This window comes from Aphis gossypii, chromosome 2 (assembly GCF_020184175.1).
Source record: "Aphis gossypii isolate Hap1 chromosome 2, ASM2018417v2, whole genome shotgun sequence".
NCBI classification, from domain to species: domain Eukaryota; kingdom Metazoa; phylum Arthropoda; class Insecta; order Hemiptera; family Aphididae; genus Aphis; species Aphis gossypii.
This window is the reverse complement of record NC_065531.1, coordinates 73,127,240-73,141,338: the sequence shown is the minus strand read 5'-3', so window position 1 is coordinate 73,141,338 and position 14,099 is coordinate 73,127,240.

The window sequence follows — 14,099 nt, the reverse complement described above, 5'->3', positions numbered from 1 at the left end:
TCAAAAACCAATAGAAAAGTGATGCAAATATTGGGGCCACCAATAAAAAAAAAATCTTAAAGACAAACCAGTATAAAAATATAGAATAAGAATTGGCCATACAAGATTGATTTAAGGCTTAAAGAAAGTCCTCAACATATATCACCTGTAGTGGAGCTAATTTAATTAAAAAAACACATATTATCAAAACGAGAATTATGCCGATAATCTTTATGCGAACAATTAATAACTATTTATTATAATTTGGCTACCTTATACCGTTTAAAATTTGGAGGAAAGAAGCTTGAGTTGACGTGTTAATCATTATCATCTCATTAATAATTTACACAAAAATTACTCAGCTCGAATCAGTATTATTATTAATTTAAAAAGTAATTTTTTTTTAGAAAACTATTAAAAATATAGTTTAATATATTATATTGTACTTCACAATATATATTTATAATATTCATAACGGAATAATAATTATAAAAATAATACGCAACAAAGCGTTTAAAGTTTAAAACTTTTGAAGTTATACACAATATAATATTATTATGACTGTACTCGTATTTTTCTTTAAGTTTTCGTAGATATTTTTGTTATTCCTTATTCTTCGTCAAAACAATGTCCTTTTTAATATTTATAATAACTAAATATAATTAGCAAACATCAATATTATAGTGAACTATATTATATGAGTCTATATTATACAAAGCCATTCACATAATCACATATCAGTGGAAGACATTACTTAAAGCATATATATTATTTAAAAATATAATTATACGCGTATAGGTACTGCAGTGATGTGCACATGATGTATTATAATATATTACCTCAATTTTCTTTGTATAATGATATTATCGTACATCTACGTAATTATTTTTTAAACTACTTTAATTCGTATACAAGTTTTCATTTATTGTTCAGGGCGGCATTTTAATGTCTTTGGGGGGGGGTTAGGTTACCAAAGCAGCGACTGTTCCGATAAAACGAATACATTTATTGGCGTACAGCGTCGTATTGTATGATAATATTATTTTTTATGTAGGTAAAATGTAGAAAAATACAAACTCGTCGTCAAACAGATAATTCGTATTCTAAGAAATTGCCGGTAAAAACGTCTGTTCGGTAATGGACCATCACAATAATACGTCCATAGCGCGTTTACCTACGCAAATATGTGGTACAATTATTACGGTTATCAATCCCGTCATAACATTAAACGATCAGCCGTTTAAATAATAATACATAATATTGTTGTCTATACGGATCGTGTGTACACAATAACGCATTGAGAATTGAGATAATATTATGCTAAGTGCTTCAAATATTGTGTCGTCTGTGTGTGGCGGCACATTATCCGCGAGCTGCACCGAACGGGTCATATTATTATAGTAATATTATTATATACGCGTATAACGGTGACACGCAGCGGGCGGGTATCTCGTTTTTAAATTTATACACGCACGCGTATTATTGTCGACGTTAAGACGTTTTCGCCGTCTAGGAATTTCAAAAATGTTTAATATACTACACATAAAACCGTTTTTTTTTATGATTTTTATTCGCAAAGTGCAGTCGGCAGTATTATAGATACATGCACCCCCCATACATTATACATCTGCACTCGGCAGTGTACTGAGTGCAGCACTATTATATACTATATGCCATATATATATATATAGTATATAGCATAATATTGTTATGATATTTAGTATTTTCAAAGTGTTATTATTATTTTTGTCGTCGGAACATCACAGCATGCATATACTCAATACATACAACCTACCTTCTACGAAGTGTTAAACTTTGAAAAATAAACCCAAACGTTGGACCCGAGTGCACCCCACGCTGCACTCGTATTTATGGACAGTTGATCTGCTGGTCACTTTTTCAACTTACTTAAACTAAAATCATCTAGTTCGGTTTCATTTGCAACTTCGACGTGTTTGTCATATCGTCGGTTTTATATCTGAAACATTTTATGTTTAAATAAAGTATAATTTTTGCACCATTAACATAAAAATAATAATTAATAATTATATAAATACAGGTATGCACACAGAATATGAAATGTATTACACTGCAAAGGTGATCTTACAAATTAGAAAAAAAGGAAAATTGTTTAACCTTTAAATTTAGTTGATTCATTTTTTGATTGACTTAATAATTTAACTATAATCCGTTGAATTAACTTAGCTTTTGAAAAATAAAACATTAGTTAAAATTATGTTTACACGTATATGTGTACAGGCGTACAGCTGTAGTTAAATCTAATTAAGATATTTTTTTTTTGCAATAAAAAGAAATAGTGTATAGGATTCTTTTTTGACAAAATATTTAGTTATTTTATTAAAAAAAAAAATAATAATACATAATAATTGCACAATCACGTTTTTATGTTCAACTCACGTAATTAATATAAATATCACTAATTAAATAATAATTTTGTTTAATTGAATTAATTTAGTATTTTTCTATTTAATATTCTTTTTATTTTGTTAATCGTAGTTATTGTTACAGTGAACAACTAGTGTTTTATAGCTAGTTACACGACAAATATTAAAATATTGCCACTTGGCACAAATTATAATGAGTTAATATTTTCATAGTATTTTTTGAATTGTTTAAGCAGACATTTTAAACTAAAACGGTCAGTGAAATGCAATTAAAAAATGTAAAGGAATATGCATGTATAGTCTTTACATACCACGGTGTTCTATAATGATTTATATATTTTTTGATATCTACTGGACTTTGTTCCCACGATCACTGCTACTGCTGATTTTTTTGGAGAACGAGTAACAATATTATATATTTTGTGTTCGTATAATCTCGTATACATACATACATTAACTTTATCGGTGGTGCTTTGATGTATATTGTTGTTTTGAAAAATTGTTATCCCGCGCTTTGTGTCATTAATAATACTATGACGTAAACTATTTTGGTTTACCTAAAAACTCGAAAAAAAAATAAAAATAAAGTTTACGATATTAAAAAAAAAAATAAGAAAATCAATTCATAAACTGGATTTATGTAAGTATTTTAAAAATTGAATCACTATAAATTCCATTAATCATTCAAATAGTTATAAAAGTTTTAAAGTTTTATGCAGGTATAATATGAGGGCAAATACTGAAAAACGGTGAGACATTAAGAAACCTAAATATGTATTTTATCAATAGTTGTATAGACTTGAAGTTCATAATTCAATAACTGTATGGTTATGAACAAGTGAACAACGATTTACTCGGAATAATTAAATTAGATGTGGATAAAATTTAATCGATTACAATACAAGCAACACGTTGAATAATCATAATTTTATGGAATAGTATAGTCTAATCATCTTAACATAATACATTTATTTAAAAAAAATAATGTTTTGAGTACCTATTATAATAATATTATAATATGTGTATAAATAATATAACTTTTAAGTGTTGTTGTCTACATTAATATATTGTGTAGGTATTATAATATTTTATATACTGGTAACGTTTCATTCAAATATACTTATAATTGCGTAAAAGTGAATTTCGTACTTGATGCAATACACATATAAATACATAATAATAGAACATCCTCAAGTTGCTCAAATCATAGTTTTTTTTTTTATAATTTACAATAACTGCAAATAGTATGCTTACAAACAATAAGTCACCATAGGGTACAGAGTGATTATTTTACATAACATGATTCAGTGTTGTATCCTGTGACAATGATAATTATAATATACCTACTAATCATAGAATTTCAATTCAAATTAGTCGTTTTGTTGCAATATTTATTATTGGTAGCTGTGCGTATGATTTGTTTTGCTCAAAATGTCACGGTCAGCCGAAAATACTGTAATATAGTCCACCAGATACCGATAGTGTCGCGTTGTCCCCTTAAATATTATTATGTACGCGCTATAAGCGATGTTTTTTACAATAATATTGTAGAGATCTTGCTTACGGAGCTTTTGTCCCGACAACGTAAAAATATTATTATCATAGTTTTGAAACCACTCTCCGACTCCCGGATACAATTACATCGCAACTCTTTACGTTTGGTCAAGTGCGTTTTGAAACAACTCAGTATTTTTTTCTTCACTCTTTCGAGTGGTGTTGCGCATTATAATAAAATAATTAAACGCATTATAATGCCGACCACGTAGCCATCGCGTAGGTAATTAATGATTATTGTTTTTAACGCCTATAGCTTATTATTCGGCCGGTGTTACCGATAATTCGGTAGGTAGGTAATCAAAAAGTTTGCGGATATATTATTATTACTATTATTGTTGTACAAACCGTTTACGATTAAAATGGCGCTTAATCAAGTGCTTCATTTAGTATACCATAATGTAATGCGTATACATGTACGGTTTAATAATGTGTGTGCACTGTTGTTCAAAAATAACATTTTAGCATTCGAGTGGATTTTTCCGGAATGACGTGTACGTATTATTTGCCCGCCCTAGTCGCTTACGCACTTGTAATATTATTATTAATACGCGTAAGTCGACGAAGATTGCGATTATATGGAACAGTTGATTTCAAATGTCGGTTTTTTTTTTTTTTTTTTTAATAAAACTATAATTTAATATTTGACTCTAATTATAATGTTTCTAAACTAATATTCTGCCTCGATTTCGCAAAGTGCTTACCTCTAATGTATATAATATATAGTATTATCGGTGATACATTTCACTAATATTTTATTCGCTAAAACAGTAAAACGAAGACGAAGATAGATCGGTTATCAACACTCATAAACATTTTTGTCCTTGCAAAAGAACCCACAGATAGAATATTAGTAATAAAAAATGTTTCTTGTTCGTTTACCGTGCTAATATTAATGCTGATTTTATGGGAAATAAATTATTAATGGAGGCTAGAAAAATATGCCGTCCAAATTAACATTATTCAACCGGAAGAACGTTATCATACACCCGTGGTTATTTCTGTGGCTGAGAATCGTATTTTTGATAAAACATATTAAATTCATTTATTATTATAAATAAGGTGAATTCGTAAAGAATACAATAAGAAATAAGAATTATTGATGTTAAAAAATCGAACTGGTTTGAGATTATGAGTGCGTATTTATAATAATTTTCGACGAATGTAGAAGCTACATTTTAATATATGTACTTAATTTTCATGATAGCACTGCTTCTATTCGTCAGTATAAAGTGTTTGTACATACTATACTTGGCAACTTGGCGCCAGTCCACACTTAACTGAATTCGACATTCGAAACTAATTTTGTCATCAGTTTCCACTATTACTATTACTAAAATAATATTTATTATTGTTATTATTAAATTATTATACCAGATACCTATTCCACAATTACGTTCATTATATCGGCAGACTTAACGTTCATTCATATTATGTTGAGTTGTCAATGTATTTACAACTCGGAAGCGTATTTACGAATTTTTTTAGTTGAGATAGGGCCATGATAGGGGTCGATCAATTTCTTAGCACAGAGCCACGGGGGATCCCCTCCAGTATGCATATTAAAAAAGATGTGTAGTCAATTCGTTAAAATATGACGATGAATTAATATTGGTTATATATAATTTAAAATAAATCAACAACCACCCGTGAATAGGCATAATATTATGAACAAATCGTTTAATTTTTAAACATTTCACATAGAATTGTATAATATTTAAATTAAGTTGCGACCTTATGTGTTTTTAATGGCTGCATACTAGTTGCGTCCCGAAAATATCTACGAAAAAAGGTCTAATCTGAATTGCGGCCCGAGTTTATTTTGGGTACAGACGAGTTGTGGCCCGGGTTTTTTAATTCTAAATTCAACATCCTACTTTATACAAAATACATAGCTAAATAAGTAAATTATACATCAATTATTTCAAATAGATATTTAATATTTTTTTTTATCCATATTACTCATTTAATGAATTATATATATTTGTCATTTTTAAACTAAATAAATTTAATTAACATGCATTTTTGTTTGCATATTTTTGTATACCTATTTGAATGAAAATCAATGCATAAATGCATGCATATTATACCATAATAAAATTTAATTACATACATATAATTAATTTAATTTTAAATTCCGGGACGCAATTCATACGTAACTCAAAAAAACTCGGGCCGCAATTCGTATGCATCCCAAAAAAACTCGGGCCGCAATTCGTATGCATCCCAAAAAAACTCGGGCCGCAATTCGGAAGAAATTTTTACCGCGGGACGCAACATTAGCCACCCTTTTTAATGACATTTAATGGTGCAAAAACAAAACAATATAAATATTAATTAAAGTCACAATCTTTAAAATCTATTCGTCAATTATTATTTTAACTAGTTTATAGTAAAAAACAATTTGATAAAATGCAAAAATAAAATAAACAGTCAATTAATGTTTGGTGTTTAATAATATCGTACATATGTCATATTATTCTAAGTATTAAATACTGCAGAAAATATGGGGCACAAATCCTTTGTATTCTTTCTTTAAATTTTCTACTAGTTACGATTTTTTCAGTATAGATTGTCGTTTACAATTTCCGAGGCATTTTAAAATAATAAATAACTAGATTATCTTGTTCTCGGAGAATACCTAACTATTATAACTATTATTACCTGTAAAAAAATACCTATGTAATTTCCTCTTTTTTGTTTTTTCATACCTAACCTTACATAAGAAAATATCAAAAATGTAAAATAATTATATTATTTAAAGCATACGAATTATGCCATATACAGTTTTGTTTGAATACAAAACGTTGTACATGTAAATGGGTAAATAATAATATTATATAATGCGCCAGGTGTTTCTGTAAACGGGCTGAGAGCACAGGTGTCGATTCGGTTGCCTAAATGAAATAAAGAAGGTCACCCCGTAACTATGACGTGTATTCGATGTAAACAGCTAATTTTTTAGTGTTGACTAAATACGATTAAGTAAGACTTTATCACACAACAGCTTATTATTTAAAATATATTATAATATAGAATAATTAAAAATAATTTACATTCGAATATTCGAATCATTTAAATTATAATTGTTTTTTCTTTAGTAAACTTAAATCAGCAGAAATACAGAAAATTGTAAGTTACAATAGACGAAAACATTTTACGACCAGAAATTATTATACTAATTTAGATTTTGTTGTTGTTTGATCAATGATATTAATAACTATAATACCATATTTAATTGATAAACGTTTTCCTGAAAACTTATACTTAATGTAATATTTTGAGTTATTTAGTGTTTTATAAAGTGAATATTCTAGATTGACTGATTGATTGATAATAACGTGATTTATTCCTATGTTTATTATTATTTTAAATAATTATTAATTATTAGTCATGTTATATTTTTGTATGCTACACTGAACATACTTATACTCATTTTTCTGCCTTATTATTTGGGAATCGAGTTTCTTTCGTGTACATCTAAATACATTAATTATCAACATATTACAATATTATAACTTTCATTAAATGTCAATTAAAAACTATTTTGTTTTTCGGATGTTTATTTATAAATATGGTGTAGTTAAGTAAAGAATAAATGTTTTCACTCGAATTCAATGAAGTATTGATCGTTTAGTATACTACAATTAATTTGTTCGTATTAAAAACTATTGACCAATATGTAACGTCTTGAGTCAAACAATAAGTATACATTCAACAAATTACCCGCCGCCTATCTATTAGCCACCGCCAGAGCAGTTTTCGTGGTGGTCTGACTGACGAGTGACTACTGATGTAGATGACGTATATATAATATATTATTATATATATTTATATATGTATTATGTTTGTTGACGTAATCCGTTTGGTTATTATCAGACCGGATGCAAGGAACTGCAAATTTGATGCTGCTGGACCGCCGCCGCAATCACCGGAATCTTAATATATAGCGAGAGCGTGAGTAACCGAACGAGGGGTGGAGAAGAGGATAGATAAATGTTTACAATAATTATATAATATTATAATATAATACGTTGGTATAAACGGTTGTGTAACTCAATGAAACGATATTGATTAGGTCCGATGCAACGACGTCGCTGCGAAAATCCTCCGACGCCAGTCCGTCCGCTGTACTACACCACGCCACAGCATTCACGGCTAGTACGCGGTTGGTCCTCTGACGCGGAGGAAATCGACTTCGTTTACCGACCGCTCGTTGACTTCCGGCCCCGTTTGCGATTTATTGGATTATATTATTATGTTGCACGTCGTTGCAGACCGTTAAACCGATTACACACTGCAGACCTTTGCGGGTTACGGAGTAAAGTATAAAATATAATATAATATTATAATATAATAATAATATTGCGAGGAGGTCGTCTGTAATAATAATAATAAACGTTTGCGACGAGAAATCTTGGAAAATAATATGCCACGTTACCGTATGTGAAGAACGACGATATACGAGCAGGACTCTCCCGCTCACTGCGTAACGAGATTTAAAATAAATAGATATTTTATACGATTAAACAAAATATTATTTTTCATCCGCTGAAAAACGGTCTTGCGGACGTGTCGTTCGTCGCATTCGGATTCTATGGAATGAATATTGGAATTTTATTAATATTAATTCATCGTTCACGTGCTGCAATGTGGATGTGTGAACATAGTACGTTAATAAGTATTAAGGTTTTATGGGTAAATCGAACGGAATATCGTTGCTCTGTGATAAAATATTTTTCTTTTGCCTCAAAATCTAGTTTTGGGACCACTTATTAAAATATGTATGTGTCTATTGAAAAGTTCTACGCAGTGCAGAGGAATATTAAAACAAAATATTTTAACATGTAATAAGAGTAAATTACACGATAATAAGAACAAAGAAAATTATTCTAATAAAATATAACATTGGTGTTATTAAGTAACAGAAAAGAAGTTATTCGTGATCGAGTAATTGATGACTTTCAATGATATCTTGTAAGAAATAAAAAAAAAAAAAACAATTATGTACACGATGTGAAAAATCATTGATAATCAAATTTAAAATAAGTTCAAATAAAGTCTAAGTCAAAAATGTTCAGTTATTTTCTTTTTCTTTGTTAAGAAGAGTCGATCGCAATATTAATATAAAAATTAATCAAATTAATTTTATAATACAATAATGTACAATTAGTTGTTTAAAAATATAAAGAGTAAGAGTTACAGATAAAATAAAACATCCCTCGCAATATTTGAAATAATTTTTTCAAATAATATGTCGCTAAACGAAAAAATGAATAATAATTAGTATGATTATTGTTAATTGTTAATTATTTATAAAGTAAAATATACATTTAGTTATATTTATATTAGTTTATTGAAGTTAACTGTGCTTAAATGATTAGGTTAATATTAATATTAAAATTTTTATATTATGCTTCAATTTTTCATTTTTTTCAGTGCACATTATATATTATTATGTTACGTTTTGATCAACGCCTTATATTTTATTAATTTAGCCATTAATTTGTTTATAAGGTCGAAAGAAGAGTGTATAACTATAATTGGTAAGATATCACCGACAAATTCGCTGAATTTCAGTGCTCCTAAAGTTCTCCTAATACTCGTTCTACATAATATAATATTGTGCAGTGCGTCGCAAAACAATAATGTTTAACTACCATACTGCAGCAGTATCTCTCATGATATTATACACGGCTCGAGTACCGCACATGAAGTCCATCAAAGGTGAGAGTCGACTATAATGATCGAGTTTAATAACACGGTACTCTTGCGAGGAGTCACGTGTGCACATAATTATTATACAGGAACGGCGTGAGTGTAAGTCAATCTCGCAAAAGCTGCAGCACGACTGCAATAGTATTGTGGGCAGTCGCAATGGTCCGCTTTTGATTTGTTTTGTCTCCGCGGCCAGTTCAAAGGGGCGGGACGGACGGGGTGCGGTAGACGTCCGTTCGCTTATTTGCATAAATGTATAGATATAGGTGTATATACGGTCCAATACAATCGCCATCGCCTACTCGAAACTGTTGGACGGGGCTGCCGCAGAGGCTTTTCGATTGTCAAACACGCAATCCCTTTTGGCAAACGGTCTCCGAGCACACACGCGTTTATAATATTATTCGAAAGCCGTGGGGATTTGGAAACGTCGTGTCAGATGTCACACGGCGCGAGGACGTTGTGTGGGATATAACGCGATAAACAATAGAGGTCAATATGACAACGCATCGTGATAACGTATCCGAGACACACGAATATAGGTATGACAGTGTAATGATCGAAGAGTTCGAAAGGTTCTTACTAAATACTGTAGTGATAACACGTTGGATATTATCAAAGGCGCAAGGCATTAATAAGTTGGTAAATTTTTTTAACTTGCAACTATAGTGAGATGTTTGTCGTAATACCTCTTTTAAGTCGATTAAAAAAATAAAACTTCAAGTTGAAATCCTGTTTTTACGTATCTAAAAAACTAATGAATACAAGTTGTTTGTTTAGTTTAATTACGCTGTATACAGTGATTTTAAAAAATATACAAACAAATACACATTTTTTATATTGTTTATTCATTTAGTTGGTAAAAAACGACGTCATGATACAATATTTGAATAAACCATTATAGCTGATCTTTAATATTATGGAATAATATGATTAGATTTTAACAAAATAATTATATAGTTTTGGTTTAAAATAGATATTGAAAGTTAGACAACCGTTATGTATGTGTCTTTGGTGGTGATCCAATGATATCCGATACAGAAAATAATTTCTTCAAATTTGATCACTTCTTTTAAATTTAATTAAGTTAATATATTGTTTTATCCATTATAGTCCTAACATTTTGGATCTAAGTGACTATATATTGTTTGTTAACCATCAATTCAAAACTTAACCTTGTTATTGTTTATTTTGTTTAATTAAATGATATTATTATTTTTTCATTATCTTTACACATTGAATGTGCTTATACATATATATATAGGCCTTATACAATTTTTTTTTATTAACATATTATTTTTGTGTTGATCAGTTGTCATCGTCAACTATAGTCCATCAAATTTAAAATGCATCTTAAGCTATGCTGGTCTTATTATTTAGCTCAATTTCGTTTAAGTTTCTGCCAAAGTTATAGTATAATATATTATAATATATAGATGCGTAAAAACTATATTTGTGGTGTCTATATTGTTATATTAATACACAAAAGATACCGTGGCAAACGCCGTATAGTTCGATCAGTAATACATAATATTATATTCTAATATTCTATTATAATATACAGGCACTAGAGTTTAAAGTCCGGAAACCGCAGTAAACATTGAACTATATTATTAATAATATTACGGCGCTATAATAATATGATACGTAGCCAGCCACATAGTTATACTTCAGCGGGAATATTACAATAAAGCTATATAATAATACTATTATCCGTTGTTTACTGCGATTACAAATCGTATAATGGTTGTTAAAATAAATCGTCTCGCTGTGCGGATGAATTAATAATTAACGAAGGCAGTTTTGCATAATCAGTGTCAATTATTACTATCGTATATATATATCAAAAACCGAGATCGTTTGATGAGACTTTGTAGTGCACGATGTTTGTATATTGCTTCATATTATAATAAAATAGGTAGGCAGTAGGCACTTATATTAAATTTGTCGGATTTTTTTTTTACACCCGTCTTTAATTGAGCCGTTAAAATATACGTTAGGTTATAATCGCGGACGCCCAAACGACAACCGAGTCGACAGGCACCACATAATGTTATTATTACATTATAATACTTTTTAGTATTATTTGATATGAATACATACAGGTGCTACAATGATAGTTATGCCTACGTATAAAATATGAAAATGTTTTATTTTACTGCCCGGCAAATGGCAACAACTCATTTATTACGTAGGAATTATCTGTATAATAATTAATAACGTTTTCAATAAGAAGCGAGTAATTTATTGAAATTCAGGCGCTTTAGAAATAATGCAATAATTTATAATAGGTATTATGTAGGACGTAGGTATACTTCGATATAAAAACGACTTGAATAAAACAACAATTTTCTGACGCCCAAACTATTAGTTTGTTTATGAAGTGAGAATAATATAACGATAAAAATAAATAAGATCATATAATCTCCAAATAATATTAAACTGCTGTTGATCAAATAAAATAATAGTTAAACAAAAACTTACTGTTTTAGAGTGCTTCTAATTTGTTACGATATAATTTGACATTTTTAATATGTTTAGAACTCGTGATCGTCTTCGGAATTCGAGTAGGGTTTATTTTTGAAATCAATAACGCCTTTGGCTTATGGTTGTGTTCACAGACAAAACTTATGTGAATAATATAAAATTACATTATTAGTGTTACTGCTTCGGGCGTATAATGCACTTACCAGAAACATGGTATGTTCGTGAATCTAGTATACAGTGGTAGTGGTTACGTCTGATCATATACAGTTTTGCACGCAGGGGTGACAACCTCTTCTAAAAATGTGTTTTTTCATGAAAATGAATTTCTACGAAAAGCATCTATCGTCTAGTATCAATAGTAGCTATAAGTAATTTCGGGAATATTATTATTAGCACAGCCGTCTTAGAATAAAAATCCTGTGCGCGCTACTGAAATGTTATTACTTACCTATTAGTTAAGTCGTCGTGTTTTCTCTTCTGTTCAACTACAATGCGTTTAACGAAACCAACATTATACAAAACGGATTCGCCAAAAGCCAGATTTTGTAAGTACTTACTCGATTTTTATTTTGCCGCGGAGGAGGGTGTTGTTCATTATTATATGGTAGTTGTGTATTGCTAGGCCAGTAAAATTAGGTGCTTTGCTCGTACAACGTATCGTATTGAGACGATGCAAGAGGATCGTCGAGATGGTACTTATTGTTATTAGGGAGAAAACGGTATTGCGACGAAAGGCAGAGGGTGGATGGCTAAGTCGAGGTCTAAACACGCACGCACACACATACGTGCGCGCGTCGTAAGTCTTAAGCTCTTAACCTAACCGATCGTTAAATCTTTGCCGTCGTCGAGACTCATCTGCACGGCGGTAAGTCCGGCCACCGATGATACTCGTAAACGTGACCGGTCGGATCATTAAATTCGTGCTCGGAACGCTCATCGCGCCCTCGGCGACGGCACAGCGAGGATGTATTAAGACAATAATTAGGGCCCTTTCGTCGTGTATTAAGTCCCGGAAACGTATTGCTGTGTATTATTTACTGTAGGTACATTATTACGATAGGCGTAATGACTGCACTGATATGCGTATATTATATACCGAGTTTAAACGGTCCGCGAATTACGTTGTGAACGATTAATAATATGATATAATAATAATATTAATATTAATATAATATTGTAATGCTCGCACCTACGCTGCCGCGGGCCGTTATTCCGGGGAGCGAGCATTGCGAAATCGCCACGTCTCAAAACGTCCCCGATTACCACGACCGCGATTACGGCGGTTTAATACCCATCGCGTGGTAATTGAACGATCGTTTACGCGAATTAACCTACGATAAAACGTAGGTATACGTCATACAAATACAGTACAGTATAAACGTATACACGTCACATAATGTATGTGTATAAAATTAATATATAATATAATTAGGTGTATTATGATATGTTGTGTGAGCACATAAACGAGGGTGGACGAGAGAACGCCGCCGTACCGAGTCGTAAAATCCAATAACGGTATTATTACGGTTGTCGTTATTAGTACCTAATAATAGTTTCTCTCTGCGACGGGCCACTTGTTAAAATACATATTATAGTTTATATTTTTTAATTATCTGTCTGTAGAGCTTTAACAACGATCGTCATTAGCCGGTTTTTATAGATTATAATAATATATATATATAGACCACGGATTGTAAATAAAACAAAATAGCATTAGATATATTTAACTATTTTCGATCGCTGTCTTATAGGGAATCAAGGAGAAATAAATTTCAGCGAGGCTGGGCCAGCAATGATTGTTCGTGATTCAGTGTGTTTTGAGCATTTGGTCATGAATGCGGTTAATTGTGAGTGTCGCATATACGAACGGGCTTAAAAAATAATATATTACCCACAAAAGATATCGAATTTATTACATTTGTGTTTGGTTTAATCAAGAGTTACTTGTTTTCCATT